Here is a 19,104-nt window from a genome sequence, read left to right on the forward strand (position 1 = left end):
ATTTCGCGTGAAACATACCGTACCTACGCGTACCACGTAACGTGAAGAATGAAAAAAAAAAAAAACTTATCGAATTCTATAACGAGATGCATTGCGCATATGATATGATATACGATGTATGTGGATGGAAGTAGTATACATAGCTGATTTATAGTTTGAGGAAAAGATATCTGCAAGTATGATGTATTTTTCGGTCGCTACAGAAGTAAGAAAACGATAAAGATGGTTGGCAGAGGTTGCGTTGCACGCTCTCGTACAATTTTTTTTTTTTTTTTTTTTTCCTCAATCCTGCGGTATGGGGCCAAGCTGTTCCGATACAGGGGTTCAAAGTTCATGATCGAGAGCCTCGTGAGCGCTGCTAGTTCGAAAATAATTGAGTGAACGTCATACCGCGGCGGTGTGAAAACTGCGAAGCTTGAAATCTCCGTAATAATTCATAGATACGGAATAAAAGATGTTCTAATGGCACCTTAATTCCCTGAGATCCGGCTAAGTGATTCTGTTATGTCTAATTTAGGGTGCTCGGAATTTAGGCTAATTTGGAAGCGCGTATAAGTATTGGTGTAGCCGTAGGTAGGTAGGTGGGTACGTATTATAACCGGGTCCTTAGTGGGAGGGTGAAGTTAATGAGAGGTAGCGACGCAACAAATTAGATGAAACCGTTTCGCAATTTTATGAAAAGCGAAATATCTTTCAAGCGATCTAATCAAATTTCTAATATCGTCGACGACACCCCTCTACCTACCCTCTACCTACCCTCCTTCTATCTTTCGGTATACCCAAATTGAACTGTCCCAGAGCAAAGTGTCGATTCCCCCGGAAGAGTCGAGTTCGTCTTTTTTTTTTTCAACCCAGCTATTCCGAAATTTGAATTTTAAAGTAGATATGTACTGCACCTGTACTACTACTCAACCCAAACTTTTTCTTCACCGCGTATTACAATCTGTATCTGTAAGGGTATACGTGTGCATATTTTCAAACACCTGCTTCTTTTTCTGTTTCAGGTAAGTGCTCACTTCTCGAATTTATTCATGCATAGTTATACACGGACACGATCGGCGGGAATTTCTCACCTAGTGAGGATAAAAATAATAATCCTCACAACGTGGTCCGCTTACGCATATCTGACACGAGAGCGAACGGGGTATGCCGACGGATACCCAAAGTTTTATTTCCGTTTACGAGTTATTCCCTGTTCGAGAATGCTCCGTTCAATGGTGAGAAAATAGCGACAGCGCGAAAAGAATAATTCTCGATTCGGACGATCTTTAGGAAATTTATGAAACGTAGCGAATCTACGCGATAGCGAATTATTCGGCGAGAGAGAATCCTTCGGAGACCTTTGCCGAAAATTGACTAACAACTGCAATCACGACCGGAAGTGGTTTCAACCGGCATTCGCGTCGCAGTAGCTTACTTCCGGCGTGCAAAATACCTTGGCGCATAAAGCACCTTCCCCGGTATACGCATACATATATATACTTACACGTGTGAAGATATCTGTGGATATTACGTCTTCAACGGCTCACCGATAAGTCAAGCACCCGCACCTTGCCGCGTACTTCTCCTCTTTGTGGCACCGCGGTTATTTTTGTTTCGTTCGCTCGTCCTTTCGTACGACAAGCGTGTAGCCATTTTTTCGCATGATAAAGTGACGTGAAGTAGCGCAAAATTCGAGGGGATTTGTAATTGCAGTTGGAGCCGATGTTTTTTCGTGCAGCAGTTGCCGCAGAAACTGCACGAAAAAAAAATAATTTCGAATTCGTCGGACGTCGAAAATGTTCGGTGCACGTCGGGTAACGTACACGTCGGTGTAAGAGACGAAAATTCTGGTATAATCTAGGATTAACTCTTCGTCGGATTATTCCAACATCCCTATGTCGTCGTATATGGTTCGGAAAAGCTGAAAATTCGTTGTGCCGCTCCTACGCGCGTATATATATATATATACGGTTGTTGATTTCCAACAATCTCGATGCTTTTTCCGTAGGGCTTAAGCTCCGACAAACATTGCAGCCGTTAGGTAGTTGTATTAATAATTCCTTGCTCCGGACGAAATTCAGGTAAAACTTTGACCGTTCGCCGTTAGAAATTCGTCTACTCCTACCGAACGTTAACAATACATTTTGCGTACACAGCCATTACCTTATTTTCGCATTCTGCTGTGCGAATACTTTTTAGCTTTTTGACCCGATATAGAAATAGCAACATCGAGTGAATTCAACCTTACTCCTCGTGTAACTCTTGCTCTCTTTTTTTCATTTTTATTTTTATTTTTTTTAAATTCCTTTTCTACCTACCCTAATACGCGCCGATCCCGTTCATATATATCGTGCAGTAATACGTGGGCCAGTTATACTCATAAATTACCTTTACGATTCATTATCGTCGCTTGCGTTTCGTTGTTCCTCCTCTACGTACGTACATACGTGGGTATATGTGTAGTAGAGGTATACGTATATACGTACGCATGTACTCGTCATTTCGGTCGTGAACATGCATGCCTCGGTAACATTCGTAATTTTATTCATTAGGCACAGCGTGGAGTGCCCTTATTATTATACCTTTCTCGTGACCCACTCAACACTTTGAGCTTTATGGGCTTGGGTTCTAACGAAAATTTGCATGGCTTCATTTGGAATAAAGGAAATACTGAAAAAACAATATACAAATGTTTCACCGTTGCAACGTGTGGTGAATGATTATTGTAAAAAATATCATACCGCAAATCTGAAGAAAATTAGAAAGTGAACGAACGAATTTTATTCCGTTCGTTGGAGTTACGATGTTAAATTACCATAGTTTACGTTAATCCGTTTTAATTGCGATTACCATTTTTTTTTCTCTTCTTTCTTTTTACAGTCCTAAACACAGAGATATACTTTCGCTTTCGCGAATCACGTATATTAGCGGACGGAATTGGTTCGTTAAAATTCGCATCAAGATAAAAAATTCTACGGAGTGTGGAAGACGTTGGAATTTACAAGTTCGTGGTGCATGTGCACCGTACAGTATACCGCATCCGACCGTACATAGATATACACAAGCTACCTTATAACCGGATATAGCCGGGAATTGGAAAATAGCAAAAGTTGAAATAGCCTCATATATAAAGTAATTAGAATTTAATTCAAAATGAATAGACTAAGGTAGTGTCTAGGGCGCAACTTACGATGTCATTTATCACTGTGCACGTTGGTGGTATGAACTTGAACATTGGTTACTTAATTTTCCATTATAACTTCACTAACAGGCGGTAGGTAGCAGGCGTCCGCGTTATTTATAATATTAAGGGTATTCAGCGTCGTCAATGGCGTCACCCATTATACGTTTTAATTGCATCTATTAACCGTCTTATTGTCTCGGACGTGTTACGCGACGGCGACCGCGTTTCATCCCAGTATCCGACCAACTTCCGACCGTCCACCCCGTGTGTCCTACGACAAAGAAAAAAAACAAAAAAAAAAACTCCTCCACCTCAACCGGCTCATCGATTGATACGCTGGAAACGACGCGGACGAATGTTCTTTATAATGTAACGGGTCCCATCCCTCGATACGAGCGGGTACAGGGCCGCGTGACTTCTCGGCGGTAGTTGCGATTCGCCTTCGTTTCAACGGATCGGACAATTATCCGGGGGAAAGATGAATTTCTCGCGGATAAATTTCCACGTTTGTACTGGTGTGAAAATGTACGTTGCATAATGGGCGCACGGCAATGTTGATGTACCTGCAGGAGACCTATAGCGCGGAGGAATCGCCCGTATACGTATCACGGTTACACGTTTATTCAGGTAGATATATGCTCGCGTCTACCGTGTCCGAGAGATTTGGATTAACATTGCGCCGCTGTGATAGTTTGTTTGTTTGTTTTATTTTTTTATTTTCTTATTCTGATTGTTTTTTATTCGGATGAAAAATTCATGCATGGGAATAATGTGGGCAGAGGAGTCGGAAGACCTTCAGCTACTCATGAATACAAATCGAGTTTGACGTGGCTACAAGTAGGTGGAACGTATAAGTATGTGTAACTATGTGATATCAAAGAACTATGCGATATCAAGAATACCGGGAAACGTGATTGATAATATTTAATGACGCTAGCGGATCCGAGCGTCGTGCAATTTGATAATTAGACGCTCGTTATAATTACGTGGTATATACGTAGGGGTAATTCCGCTCGTAAATCTAGAAAGTAAAACAATCGGGGATAAGTAACTAGCTCGCATGCTCGGAAGTATAGTCGAATGTTTCGAGAGGAGAAACCATTAGATAATTAACCAACCTTTGTCAAGTGAATATTGAATGCCCATTGATTCAATTTCCGGCATCAAATGGGAGCCGATGTCGTCCTTTTCCGTCCTTCCTTCCTCCCGTTCTTCCTTCCTTCGCGTGATTCGGACGACGCGTGGGTATGTGTACGACTGTCGTCGAGCAGAAGCAGCAGGTATCAAAGCAATTACACTTGATTCAGAGGCAAAGTTAGTGAATAGAGGGAGAGGGTCGGTTGTCATAACTGGTGACAAGAGTAGAAAACGGCGACGTTTGCCGTGGCGATGATTACCGTCTGGTATTCCGACCCGAAATTCGGGCCTCGCCTGAGCTTCGCCTCTTCTGCAAAAGTCCTGCGGTACGCGTTCCCTCGTACGTTTTCTTCTTCCGCTGTGTTCGGGCATCGTGTGCCCAAACCTTCGCCGTCCCCAAAGCTGCGTACATTATTTATACACGTCCGTAAACGAGGATGCTCGAGTATCTGCTCCGAACTATAGCAGAAAGTTACAGGCATTAGCTGTGTAAATATAACGTCAAGTTTTGTTCTCCCTAACCTCGGGAGGGTGCTGCCCATATTCCTTATCTTTCCTTTCTTGTGTTTTCCACCGCACGGACATCGTACGACCGAGTCGCGAAACCCGCCGCACCCCATTCCCCGAGTTGTTGGTCGGTAGACTATTTCCACATTTATGAACCGACGTACACTAGAAATTAAACGCACGAAAGTTTAAAATTAGTTTAATTAACGCTGTAATTCATTTAGAATTTACACCAGACCCACGAAGTCGTACGAAATTTTGTAACTCGGAGCGCAGCTGTTGCCGAAGCTCGAGATTTTTATATTTTGTTATTCTATCGAATCGGTTTTTTCGCAACCAATATTTCTCTGGTTGTGCATCGTTTGACCTTTGAAGGACCAATTTTAGGAGAGGGGTGAAAAAATCATCCGGAAAAGTTGATTTTTCAAACAAAGCTCATTTGAGAGGTACCGAGCTTCCTCTTTTTTTCGCATCATCGTCGGTCATATCTAGCCCCCGATGTAGTTTAACTAAGAAATTTGATCGTTCGTATCGATCGAGCCTCGGTGCCGAGTGATCTTTAATTTTTATTCGCAAGAAGTAGTAGCAGGTGGGACAAATTGCGATGATGAGTTATTATTTCATGTGGAGCTCGAGAGGGTTCTCGGTTATCAGAGAGCGCCTTACGTACCACCCGTTAGATCCAATATTCTACTAGCAACAGTACATAACATTTTGTGCCAACTTGTCAAGCAATAAGACGCCCTCTTGCTTCTGGCGTAGTTTCCGCTGGATCTCTACTACCTATGTGTATAATATATACGTATACACGTACAGTAATAGTGGCGCCTATATTCCACTCATACAGTAGCAACCGAATAGGGCGTTAGGCTTCTTGCCTTCGCTATCGAGGTTGGGTGTATTCGTGGTTTGAAACGGAGAAACTTTGGCACGCAGACGTCGTAGACGGCATCTGGTGCCTGCAGTAGTACTTGGAATTTCATGTCTTGCAGCGCAAATGCAGTCAAATATAATTTCGACCTCTTGCAACGGTAGTGAGAATAACGTTTTCACAGTTGGAAATCCAAATTAGGGTTCATTTTAGTCCGCATTGAATTTAAATGGCGTCGAATTTTCATATCCACGATCTCGGTGTGCACCTAATACCGCTCCGTCCGTTCGGGGTTTCCGAGCTCGGTATCTCGTGCAACTTAAATTTCGCGATACGCGAACGCGGAACGCGCGCTGCAAAAGCCCGAAGCGTGAGCTTTTTTTTTTTTTAACAGGGAACAGTTTTCATCGGGCTCATCTCCCGATCGGAGTATCGATTCGAAAACGAAAAGCCGTTCACGGATAATAAAATTCACCAAAAAATGAAAACGGCAAATAACGTAACGGGGCGTTACGACGCGCCATTGATAGAAATTTATCCAACGATCAAAGTTTATCGAGATCGATATCGTAGAGCGTGACGAGGTTGAAATACTCACGCGACTCGGTATAAGATCGACGAGTATTTGTTGTACGCGGTTGCTCCTACATCCAACGTGTATTGGTCGAGGGTTTTCTATAAGCTTCTACGGACGGTGATCCCGTCATCAAAGAATGTAGGACGCGCTAAGTCCTGCGCTTGGGGTTCTTGCGAGCTTCCATAGCGAACTGAAAAGCTTAGAATTTATCAAGAATCCAGCCCTCCCTGTACCCGACGTACGCCACACTTCCTCCCCGTCAATGTGAAGGCGAGCTTTTAAAATGGCCGTCGACAATTACCTTGTACGTTTTCTTGGAAACGCGTTGCCATATTTTCTCGCAGGAGATACTTCAAATATTTCTCCCTTAAATTTATGTTCAGCGGTTTAATCCTGTGTATAGGTATCCCTTCGTTTAATTTTAAACGTAGTTTCCACTCACCCGCGCCGCTCCTCGTAATAAGAAAATTTTTCCTTTCATTCTCTTTTCTTGGGTTCCCGTTTTCTTTATCTCCAATTTTTTTCTTTTTTTTTTTTTTATTTTCAATTCAAAGTTGCTGCTGCTGCTGCAAAAAAAAAAGATTACAATATAATAGGCTCAAATATCATTCTCTTATCGTGATGGACAATAGGAGCACGTAGCTTTCATCATAATATCATACCTTTTGTTTCGCTTATAAGAGCGCCTCAAGTTTAACGGCGAACATCTGCAGAGACGCAGATGCGACCCGCTTCTAAGACGAATCGACCTTTAATAACCTACGGGTAATACAACACATTTCAATAATCCCCATTTAATTTAGTTTTACGAAGAAAAAACTTCTTTCAAACTACCCCCGTCCGTGTAAACGATTTCGCGTGTTTTTTTTTTTTTCACCGCAAAACGATTCCCGTAACTATACAAGGTAACCGTTCGGATGACAAGATTTTCTTTTCGCATCGCTTTATCTTTAAATTTTTAATTACTTTCGTTTTTTTTTTCTTCCGCGAAACCGATCAGAGATAACACGCAAGAAGTAACCAGTTGATCGTGCGGCGGTAAATCGCGTTGGATGAAAAAAAAAAAATGGGAGAGTGGAGAGAAAAAGTAGATGGTCGCCATTGTTGGTTCCGTAAGACGATTTATTGGTAAAGTGATTCGAGATTACTCGGTGTGCTTAACGGTGCAGCTGCATAGAGGATATAATCTTTTACGGCAAACTGCTCTCTTGACACCCGGCAATTCCCGGATCGTTGACTCACAGCTGCACCCTCTGGAAATCCCTTGAAAACCTACACGAGTTTACATATAACATCGGTACACCTCGTACGACGCGTCGAACGCGCTCCGCAAAAATATGGAGTGGAACACACGCGATCGCTGAACTTGGATGTTCAGAAGTCACAATTTTTCGAACGTCAAAAAATCGACATCGTTCACGTTGAATTCGAACGGCAACAAGCGACGCGATACCGTATACGTATGGGTATACATACAGGTGGTGGTACTCGAAGTATTATAAATGCATATTCGTCGTATATATGTCGTTCTCAGAGATACGTATATTATGTGCAGCGACGGGATCGGAAAGTTTCGGGTCATACATGCGACAATATTATACATAATAGAAGTTTTCCCAAGTTCTCTACAAATAATCGAGCAGATGGCAGTAGCGGATGTATATATAATGCACATCCATAGGTTGTATATAGCAGAGATACCTTTATCTTACTCCTGCAGTTTCTGCACTCCCGCGTAACCTTTCAAAAACTTCACATACGGGTAATTTACATTTCTCAGAGTGAAATCAATCCACTTACTCTACACACTCTTCTCTTTTTCTCATTTTAGCTCGATTGTGATTGCTAAAAATAACAGAATTCATGTGAATGAAATAGGCAACTTCCAAGAGCTTTTTTTCATAAATTTTCGTCTTCATGACATTACCCGACCATATGTATCATATATATATATGTTTCGTACAAGGATATTTTTATCACGGAGATCTTTTGTATTCTCAAACACACAATTCCTTCGTACTTTTCTTTTTTTTTTTCTTTTTTTTTTTCTTTCCATACCTGAGCAAGAAATTTTTCTTCTCCGTCCGCGTGTCTAACAACGTTATTCAATTGTAACAAAGAAGGGAAGACAGTGCGATATTACGTAGCTCCTGATTATCTCTCGGGTTTGCAAAATCGATGTGAGATACGATCGCGACACAGATGGCGAAACTCGTCGGAGATCCGTCAACGGGTTGCGAGGAAATTTTATTCTCTCATACAATACCCGTGTACGCTCGCGTCCGTACCTATGAGAAAGGCGGCAAAAGGTATGTCGATGAAATTGGGTTCGCCAGGGACACTGTTTCCTGCAGTTGACAGCGGTCAGGCCTTCTATAGCTCAACGGCCCATCCGCGAATACGACGTAGGTCGTCGCGGTACCCGGTCGTATATAATATATCGTATATGTATTGTATATTATATCACATATTACATGCGATACACACATCTATCCGTGTATATATAAATACGTCGCTATGTGACGCGTTATTCTCGATGAACGCGCGACGGCTGCCGTTGACACGAATTCTTCCGAATCCCGCGTAACTTTTTCGACGGACGATATGAACGTAGTGGAGAAAGACGGAGCGTAGATAAGATAGCGAGTGATCCGAAAATTCCATGACCTTCGCGAACCCGCGGAACCTTCGTAACACGGAGGACGTCCTGAAATTTCAGCGGCAGCCGCGCCCGGGTCGTTTCGAGGTACTTATATCCCAATGTACTTTAATTCATGTCATCGATTTGTATCGCACATGTTGCTCCCTTGTTGAATATAACGTGAAGTATTTCTCTGAAGTAATTCCGTGATCCGAAGCAGGTACGAGATAAAACCCATACATAGATCGGTACGACAAATTTTCTGTCGCTCCATTAAAATAAATGGCAGCTAATCTCGGGGTACAAAGAGGGCGAACGAGACGTATTAAAATAAATCATTCCCTGTTGAGTTAGTTTCACGTGTTTCGGCAATTATTATCGTACCCACGGGGCATATCGTACACGGTGAGAATCCGGCGAAACTGTACGACTGTTTCTGGTGCGCAGGCGTGAATTTGAAAACCGCACATGTACACCATTTGTCGTATACGCGTGTCGGCGGGGTGGGCTTACCAAACGCCCTTGGAACGCGTCTCCGGATGTCTAATGCACGCAGCGACGAAAATTGCGACGCTCTCATTTTCCCTCGGGGCCTACCGAGTCGCGGCTACCGTGTTCGGCGAACGACGAAATTCGCGTGCCCGCGTACAAGGTGGTCGGACACTTTCGTAGGTTTCACGGGATAATAGTCCCGTCTGCAGGCGTTCGTACGAATCGAAGAATGGCATTTTGTTGCTCGTTATATTTTTCGCTGAGGTGTTACGGTTTTCAATTCCTGTTTCATCGTCAGTTTTTGCGTGCATGTAACGCGGCACCTCTACGATTCTCTCTATCTCGTATGTACATACCTATATAGAAACGTGATTGACGTACAGAGAGGAAAATTTAAACTCCAGTTTCGCACACCTATTCTCTGTGGATTTCTACCCGGCGCTAGGTCAGCGAGTTCAAAATCATCGGAACACTGCAAAAGGGTGTACGGTGTAACGTACTTATACGTCCGTATTATATATAAATATGTATAAAATTTTACACGCGTACGCGGTATAATATTTTTATGACGTCTCCTACGCCATCGCGTACGTACCCGCCTTATTGTTAGTTCACGTGTACCTCGACATATTTTTCCATCGATTCCAGTTATATTCTGCTTGACTTGACGCTCGCTCAAACGAGGATAGCGCCCAGGCGCAACTCGGCGTAAAATTCCATTCTCTCACGGTGTACATATATTAGGTATGTATATCATTCGTACATATAGGTATACAGCTATACGCCGATCAAATGGTGATAAACAATCAGGTATAACCGTGTGAAAATAGTCGCCTCAGTTTCTGCGGATACTTTTGTCCGAGTGCGCGGGGGTAAATTTGTCGCGTCTCGACTCCGCCACTGGACAATCGTCATTTCGTTTGGGGTCGACGTGGAAATGCGGAGACGCACCCGCGCCGTGTTGTCGATGAAGAGTTTGGTAAAAAAAGCTGCACGTAGTTCGCGTTCGATATTATCCGTTCCGGGGTTGTGTATAAATTTCAATATGAGTTCCCTTGATTGCGATACTTTTTAGTCAGTTTTTGAACGCTGTTTTCGTTTCATCGTACTCCCGAGTTACGGAGAACTCAATCTTCAAACGTTCATATCCCCGGAAGTAAAAGAGATATCTTGGATTTTAATAAACGAAACGAAAGCTTTTCTCTTCAAAGAAAAGTTAGCTTAAGTCGATCGATCGATCCATGCCAATTTTATCCATATCTGTTAAAACTGCAGGTCTCTTTTCAGAGTTCTCTCCCCCCGCCCCCCTATTCAAACTCTGCGTCGAAACAAGGAAGGGAGAGAAAATAAAGCGTTAGCTTGTACGGAAAACTTCCATTAAAAACGGACTCCTTTTGTACTCAAAATACATTTTCCAGTATAGCTGACAAATTGAACCTGTACACCGAAACTTGTTTCTCATTCTCGCTTTGACGGCTCCCAACGCTCCTTCTTGAGCTTTCGCGAATCCGGGTCTCATCTTTCGAGTAATCCCATCGGTTGAGAGCGGTCACAATCGAATGGAGATCTGCGATACGCGGCGTGCGAAAAATGAATGAAAAGAGACGGAAAGAACGACGAAGAACAATATTATTATAGTCAACTACGTATCGTAAAGCAGACAAAGAGAACGTGTGAAGGGTGGTCGCCGAGGTTGTCCCATAAATCAAAAAGAATTCCAAAAACGTCCCGACCAAAAGGCGAGGGGCCATTAGAGTCACGTGATGCAACATAAATTTGCATTCGCTTAAAGGCGAGAGAGAGAGAGAGAGAGGGAGAGAGAGGGAGAGAGAGGGAGAGAGAGCCCGAAAGCTGAGCCTTTTCCTCATAATTCACAATCAAAAACGACTGAAACGTGCGAACGAAATGCCAGTGCTGTGCCAAAGTAGAACCTTAGGGCCGTTATTTGCACGCTTCCCGCATAAAACGAGCATTAGAGAGATATACTTGCAGTTCTAAACCTTTTCTCTATATTCTATTAACTCTTTTGCCATTTTTTTTTTTTTTTTTTTTTCTATCCGACGATTTCTTTCCACTGTGTTACCACTCGAAGCCTCCTGTACATTTGGGGTAGTTCTAATGAAATCCGATCAATTCTATCGGTTGTACAAACGATCGACGCGAAACCGAACGCTCGACGATTTCGAACGCTTATAAATATAGACCGAAATGAAGTGTTGTCGAAAAACGCTACCGCGACTCCGAATTTCTCCTCTCACAGTTCATCCGTTTTCCGAACAATATTATTTGATTTGCGGTTCTTCAGATCTTTCATGCGTAACGAATCGCGAAAGCGTTGCGTGCCAAACGAATATCAAGAGTAGGTAGGTACGCCAGTACCATTGTGCCGGCCCCACGGGTTTCGGCTGAAGTTTGCCTCCTGCCCCGGTATACACATCGGAATTTATCGACTGACCAACGCATAAATGCCTCCAATTAATTCCAACCTACCGAACATTCGCGTTCAAAGAACAAAAATTTATCAAAATTTTGTTTCGCGCTCCGCGCGATCTATCTTGTGACCTAATATAATGTATGATTTGGTTCATCAGATGGCTTCGCGGCCCTTTGATAACTCGAAGGGGTATGTTCATCGAGAGGCTCGCAACGATTTGTAGCCCGAAAAAATCCAAATGGCGTCTAATTTTTTTTTTTTTATCGCTCGTATTTCGCAGTGCCTCATTTCGTAATTTTTCAGCGGCACTCGCTATGAAAATTATTCAATCCGCGTTGAATTCTAAGGTGAAGAGAATAACGTGTGTCTGTTAATTCTTGTTTCAGTGCAGAACGTACTCGTTACTGCAGATATACGTTCCGTTAATTTTTCATTCACGCAACGAAGCGTCCTCGACAATTCGCGGCGTGATGTATATTTTTTTTTTTTTCTACGGCCAGCTGCGATTTTTACGGCATGCCCGATCATCGACGTACGTCAATTCGTCGACGGTTCCTCCGTTTTTCAATCACTCCCTCCGATTACTAGTTCCCTGTAACAGATGGTCGCACGACGCGACAGTTAGTCGCCAAACTTTTCACACTACCAATTAAGCTTTCTTGCAGCGAAATGGTATAAACATTTATAAAAACCGTAACTATACGTTACATGCGAGGAACGCATACCGTGTGTCCCGTAGTTTACGACGCGGTATGTCCGGTTGCCCGGCGTCGCTGCAACCTCGTCTGTAGCGCCGAGTTCATTCGCGGGACAACGTAAACCTTGCGATACGTGTGAGAATATCAGTGGTGTGTATGTGTCGAACTTTCCGGTATTCGCCGTTGAGTTTTACAGGCATGAAGCCACTTTGGACTCTTTGCGGTAGGTTGGTACGTACTAGCGATCGCTGAAGGATCACGGAGTGGTAATGATCCACAGCCACCACGAAGCTTATCCCCAGGTGGCGACAGCCCCCCCCCCCCCCCCCCCCCCCCCCCCCCGAGGGATCATCTTCGTCCCGCGGTTACGTCACCTCGTCTCTGCTCTTTCTACGGGAGCCTATATATATTTAGGGCGTTGCAATAACACGGCGTTTTTAACGCCCTCGTTCGAACCTCACCGCGGAATATCAGCGCACCCCGTGCCTCGAGTTTGATTTTTGTATTTCAACGGGTGCCGATCGACCTTCGAATCGTTGGACCCTCGGATCGTAGGTGCAGTTATTCGGATGTGCGAATAACACGGTATTTCATCCACGTGCTTCGAACGACGTAGCCGATGTTATTTGACATTCATTTTCCATGTTCTCCACGTTCCAAAACCGACGTAGGTGTCGGTGATCGCTCGCTCGCTCGATGGGAATATTTCCGTTGTCTGGCGAGTGCAGCAAGGAACGATTTCGGATAAAGTACGTACATATATAACGAGGGGAGGGGGGGGGGGGGGGGGGGGGGGTAGGTTTCGTTGCGAGGGTTGGCAGAGGTACGCGCGTGTATCGCTGCTGCTGCTGCTCGTTGCTGATAAGCTCCGCCGCCCTTTTGCCCTGTCGTGCAGGCTACCTCGGTAGGAAACATTTCACACAAGAGTTTCCGGGATTATAATCATCGCGCGGACTCAGCGGGACTCGTTCCACCCCATTTGATAACTAATACAATCCCTCTTTACTTTGCTCGGGATAACCGGAGCTTCCTGACCATCGCTTATCTCCGACGTACACGTGTACGCGTCTCCCAGGTACGTACATACATATATATATACGTGTATACGTGTATACACGGATATATATATATACTTACGTTGTACGTGCATTATGCGTCGGTATAATATTCGGTGAAATTTTCTGCACTGCAGTTAGCAGATACGAGACCGCACGCCCCCGTATGCGCGGTTACTTCTCATTGTCAGGAGAACGAGAGAACGGGGAAGAAAAAAAAAGAGTAAAAAGAACGAGAGCAGAAATGCGGTACAGACATATCAGATTACGCTTGTAATAACATTTTATGACGTACGCGATCTTTTTTCAAGCGGTGAATAACTCCGTGGTATGAAACCGTACGAGTGTCGGAGTCTCGCTGCGGGACGAAATAATTAAGTTGGAAGTCTTCTTCTCGTCTCTCCCATCTTCTTTTCCCTCACTTTATCTCGTTTCATTCGTTTTCGATATTTGTTTTTCACCGCGTCGTGCCGAACGGGGGGGGGGGGGGGAGGAGGGGGGAAATGATTCGGTCGGATGAAAAGTGAAAGAAACCGTGGGTGAATTACCTCCCTCCCGTACAGTTGTTCACGCTTTCGAACGGTATCGGGCGCGTTTTACGATCGGAATACACACGTACGTAGATTTCGGGAGATTGGCTGCGGAAAGTATTTGTTGGTTCGGTCCCCTCGGATCCTTTGGGAAAATTTTGCGTCGGGTCCCGAGGATAACGCCGGAGCGTTTGGGCGAGAAACGTAGAGGACTGTGAGGTTTTTTAATCGGTTATCTCTTCGGCCCCTCGGGAGACTCGCGTTCCGCGTCGAAACTTCGAACGCTGCGGTATGTATCGGTACACCTATAACTGTACACGTGTTGGAATTCTCGTTCGTTCGTTCGTTCGTTCGGAACCTGCAGGGTCGTTAGGGACACACGCGTCCCGTCGGTTCGCCGATCCGCCGTCTCTTTTCGTCCCTCCTCCCTTCCCTCTAACGAACGAACGGCGCGCGTTGAGTTGTCCGCGTGGATCGAACGGAGCCAATTGCTATTTGCATCGACCTCCCCGGCCCCTTTCCTCTCATTGTCAGTTTTCAACCCGCGACCCCGACGACAGCCGTGACTCTCTCTCTCCCTCTCTCTCTCTCCCTCTCGCTGTACGATTTTCATTTGTTTGTGGCGTTCGCCGAAAGGGTTGACCGAAAATAGAGAAGAGAGAGAAAAAAAAAAAGTCCGGGGGAAAAAGAGATGTGAAGAGGGACGCGGATGGGGAGAATTTTTTAGCCGACCCCGAAAGGGCGTTTCGCGAATTTGTTACAAGTAGATGCGTATAAGGGTAACCAATCCACGGGGGCCGTCGCGATCACACGAATATCTACGGGGGGGGGGGGGGGGGGGGAGGGGGATGATGCTGCTGCAATTAATTTCGCAGGTATATATCGTCCAGCGAATTCGAATCATGGGGAGCTTTTAATTAGCCGTGTGTCCCCCCTCTACTACATTTCTTTAATAATAAAAATACATTTTTCTTTACCATTCGGTGCGGCTCCTCAACCTCTCGGATTTTCATACGTTATCGTACGTACATACCTCTGCCGATGAAGTGAAGATTTTATCGTGATGGATTGTCGATCCGCGAAATTTTTTATTTTTTTTTACATAAATAGAAAAAGTGCGAAAATGTTTGATGGAATTATAAATATTCGCGGATATTCGTATCTATGCATCATTTTTAAAGGTAATAACGCTTTCCATTGCCGAGGAGGATCACGGACGTGTTCGTCACAGGGTGTACGATTTATGAATTAATTCGCAATTCACGGTACACGGTAAGGTGTGCGCGCGTAGAGGTATACGAACGTACGTATGTATACGTAGGTGTGCGTACGTACGTACGTACGTTCAATTTTAAAGAACGGTTTATAACCTGCATTCGGCGTTAACGGCTCCATCCATCAGAGCCGTTATACCTGTACCGACCACCGCGGGCACTCTTTCGAACATGTGACAGTTCGGCAGTAGCCTCCGTTGCGAATCTGATAACGAACGAAATAGCGAATTCACCCGCGTAGGTACGCGCCATTCCAACAACTCACGCCTCGTCAATCTACCCCTATCTAAATCCGAACTCGACCAACGCATTTTAGCGTATATAGCTGCGTATTAACCGCCTCTGTTACGTACGTACGTGTACACTGGGTGTCCCGATTTAATCGAGGCGTTTCGATCTTTTGAAATAATTGGGTTGTAGGAAAAAAATACCGTGCATTCGCGTGCGTTTGTAACGAGGTTTGACGTTGCGATCATTTTTTCACCCCTTCCGATAAATGTTCCATTTTTTTATCCCGGGATCGATTAGAGCTGAGATTTATGAAAAAGTCGTCACGTACGCGAAATTCTTCTAACCTTGCACATCCACCTGTATATATGTCTGCCCGGTTTCGGTGTATCTGTATGTATGTATACGTATCTCCCTGAACCTGGGAATTTCAGCGACTCGGTAAGTCGAAATATTAAACGAAAACAGAAGAGAAACGAGGAGAATCGGCTTCCTGGGGTTGTTGAAATGAAAGAAAAAATAAAATAAATTTTAAATCTTGGGCCTCGTGCGGTGTACTTCTGATACATATGTACCAAGTATTTACCTACCTATGTATGCAAGTATATATATATCCACCTGCCCTTTGCGAAGGGACAATTTTTTAGTCCTCCGGTTAAGACACGGATATTCCCTTGCCTCCGAAAGTGTGGGCGGTTCTCGTTTCACGTTTCTAGATACAGGGTGGCGGAAAAGAATGAAACGGATGACTTTTTGGAAACCTTTTTCCCAAGTGCGTTCGTCGCTCGGCAACGTATCGAGATTTTTCGAACATTTTTTGAACGAAACAGAAGCCTCTTTTCTTCAATTTTCGTGACAAAGAAAATCTGGAATTATTTCAACAATTTTTCTCCAGTTCTCTTCGCAGGGTCACTCCGTACGTACATATTGCCACGTGTTTCGCGTGTCCTACAGTGTCACGTACGCGTAACCGAAGGGGAGGGCGAGCCGTTTTTAAAAAATACGAATAGATCCGAAAGGACCCCGCCGTATATCTCGCTGTACATAATGACCCCTCCGCTAACGCCGTACCCACGGGTAAAAATAATCTTAATTTTATTTGAAATAGCAAATTGCGGGATTTCTTCCCTCAAGAGAGATTGGACAGAACTGCCGCTGGAACTGGTTATATATCGTCAAGCCGGCATACCTATACCTCCTACCGCGCGAACTCCCCGTTTATATATACTTGCGTACTTTGCCGGGTGGTGCGAGAATTTTTGATTTATTACGGTCAAACGCGACGCTCCTGCAGCCGCTGATTAGCTAAGCAAATTCTACCTCCTCTACCTCGGGTATTACGTACGTACATCGACTCCGAGGAGAATGAATTTCCCGATAAATTTCCTACGAAATCTATTCTCTGCGCTAATCGGTACAGATTTTCCCTATTTCAGCAAAGAAAAGAAGGAATTATTTTCATTTGGATTTTATATATAATGCCGAGGGTGAGGAGTCTTCACGCTGGCAATTCATTTTCTTTTTTCCTTCATTTTTTCTTTAAATCTGTTAGGCAATCTAATATTTTGAATTTTTTCTCATCTTTTGTAACTATTTCACTTTTTTTCGGTGCTCTGGACGCTTTTTTTTTTTTACGTCAGTGATCAACTGGAGGACCAATTATTATGTCAATGTCTACGTGGAGGAGAAAATTTTCCCGAGAGTCTCCTCGGAGCGCCAGGATATTAAAAGATAGTAGGGTAAACAATAACGTGTATTATTGTAGATTTACCTGGAAAGAGTAAAGATTTACTCGATAAACAGTTTGAATTGTGTATTAAATTTGATAAGACAATCGCGCGTGTTGAATGGATTATTTACATTGAGGAGATAATATCGTTGGAAAAAAAAAATTGATGGGATAGGCGACGATGATTAATAGGTGAAAGAATTGGAGAAACTTGTCGTGAAAACCGTTTTTATCCGAACCAATGCGATGGGTCACTTATCTTGTCAATTGAAATCAGGGACGATCGTCGAGAGACCATTCACCACCGCTTATCTATACTCCTCCCTACGGTGGACCTTGAGGAAGAGAGATGTATTTTGCGATCGGGAGATCGGAGAACTGCCTTGAATGCGGTAATGAAAATAATCAGCGGAGATTTCACATAACGGGGAAATGCGCAACTTGAGATGAGAAAAGAAAAAAGAAAAAAAAAAAAAAACTGCAGGAGGTCCTTCGGCGGCAGATTATTTTAATCAGTAAAGTTGCAGTTCGTTTTAACGTAATGAAGACAGGAGTTTTTATATTCATAACTCGTAAACCTTAATCCACCCTTCACGCATTTTATGTTACGTAAGATCCTTTCGAAAATTGCGTAGGATTTAAAGAATTCAATCCTCGAGTTACAACATCCTCGCGGGTTAATATTACAACCTGATTAATTACTCGCGATACACACTCACCATGGGACCAAATTTACCTAAGTGCGTCAAAAATATGATAAGCCAATTATCTTCGACGATATTATCCTAATTGAAAGTCTTAGAATTTAAATGAAGAAATAGCTGGGTAATAATTATGGAATCACGATAGAATATCATATGAAACCTAATTGAAAGAAATGTTGATTTTTTACCCTAAAATCGAAAAAACTTCAAAGGGATTTTTGGGCCAAAAATTAGATATTTTTAGAATAACTGGAAAAAATATTGATTTTAGGTAAAAAATTAGGTATTTTAAAAATCGATCGTATGACACCTTGTAACGCATTTCGGTCTCAGGAACACGAATCCGTTGATCAAATTCAGCTACGAACCTAATTTATGAATAAAATCCATGGCCAGGAAATCACGTATTCAAAATTTCAATGCATCATCAAATTCCGATCATTCGTTTCCGAGATATAGTGAAAAATGTGATGGCGGGTTAGGCAGCTCGAGGTTTCATATTCCAGCGGGCTAGACTTGAGCGCTCTCTACCTCGTTCGTCTTTCTACCGCTCAGCGGCGTACCGCCTCGTGTCTCACGCTCCCACCACGCTGAGCTTTCTCGCACCAAAATCCACATGTAAAAAACATTGGGCAAATGCAGTCCGCGCGGAGTTCGGTGTCAAGCTTCGGCTCACCCAATCAAAAAGAAGCTCGCATCACATGATGCGACCTCCTATTTTTCACACGTGCTTCGGGTATTTTGACCGACGGCACGTGCCAGATTATAAACAAAATTTATGGCTTTTTAATAGTTCACGAGGTGTGAAATCACAGTCCTTATTTTTTTTCTTGATCCTATTGTTAGCAGGTGTCGGACGAGCTGTCATCACCTGATTAAGATCTTGTTCACACCTCATAAATTACCCCTTTCATCCACCTGATCGGCGGCATCCCTTTGCGGCATTTCTGCGAATTCTATATAACAGATTAAGGAAGTAAATATATAAAAATTCAGTGTTTAAATGGTCGGGGTATACCCAACGAGTTCATTTCTGTCCATATGGCCATACTGAAGCTTAA

At 43.6% G+C, this 19,104-nt stretch overlaps 1 protein-coding gene and 1 long non-coding RNA gene across 2 annotated transcripts in view; one reads left to right on the forward strand and one right to left on the reverse strand.

Moving 5' to 3' along the window:
* Window positions 1-19,104, forward strand: part of LOC105694026 (cadherin-87A) — a 151,991-nt gene that overhangs the window by 26,014 nt on the left and 106,873 nt on the right. The window lies entirely within an intron of this gene.
* LOC125499899 lies at window positions 2,604-6,791 on the reverse strand. The gene is made up of 6 exons (XR_007276939.1): window positions 6,560-6,791; window positions 6,280-6,448; window positions 4,826-4,975; window positions 4,564-4,762; window positions 4,285-4,423; window positions 2,604-4,187 (listed from the first exon to the last, which is right to left on the reverse strand). It is a non-coding gene; the product is annotated as an uncharacterized LOC125499899 (long non-coding RNA).

The sequence above is a fragment of the Athalia rosae genome, chromosome 2 (assembly GCF_917208135.1).
Source record: "Athalia rosae chromosome 2, iyAthRosa1.1, whole genome shotgun sequence".
In the NCBI taxonomy this organism is placed as follows: domain Eukaryota; kingdom Metazoa; phylum Arthropoda; class Insecta; order Hymenoptera; family Athaliidae; genus Athalia; species Athalia rosae.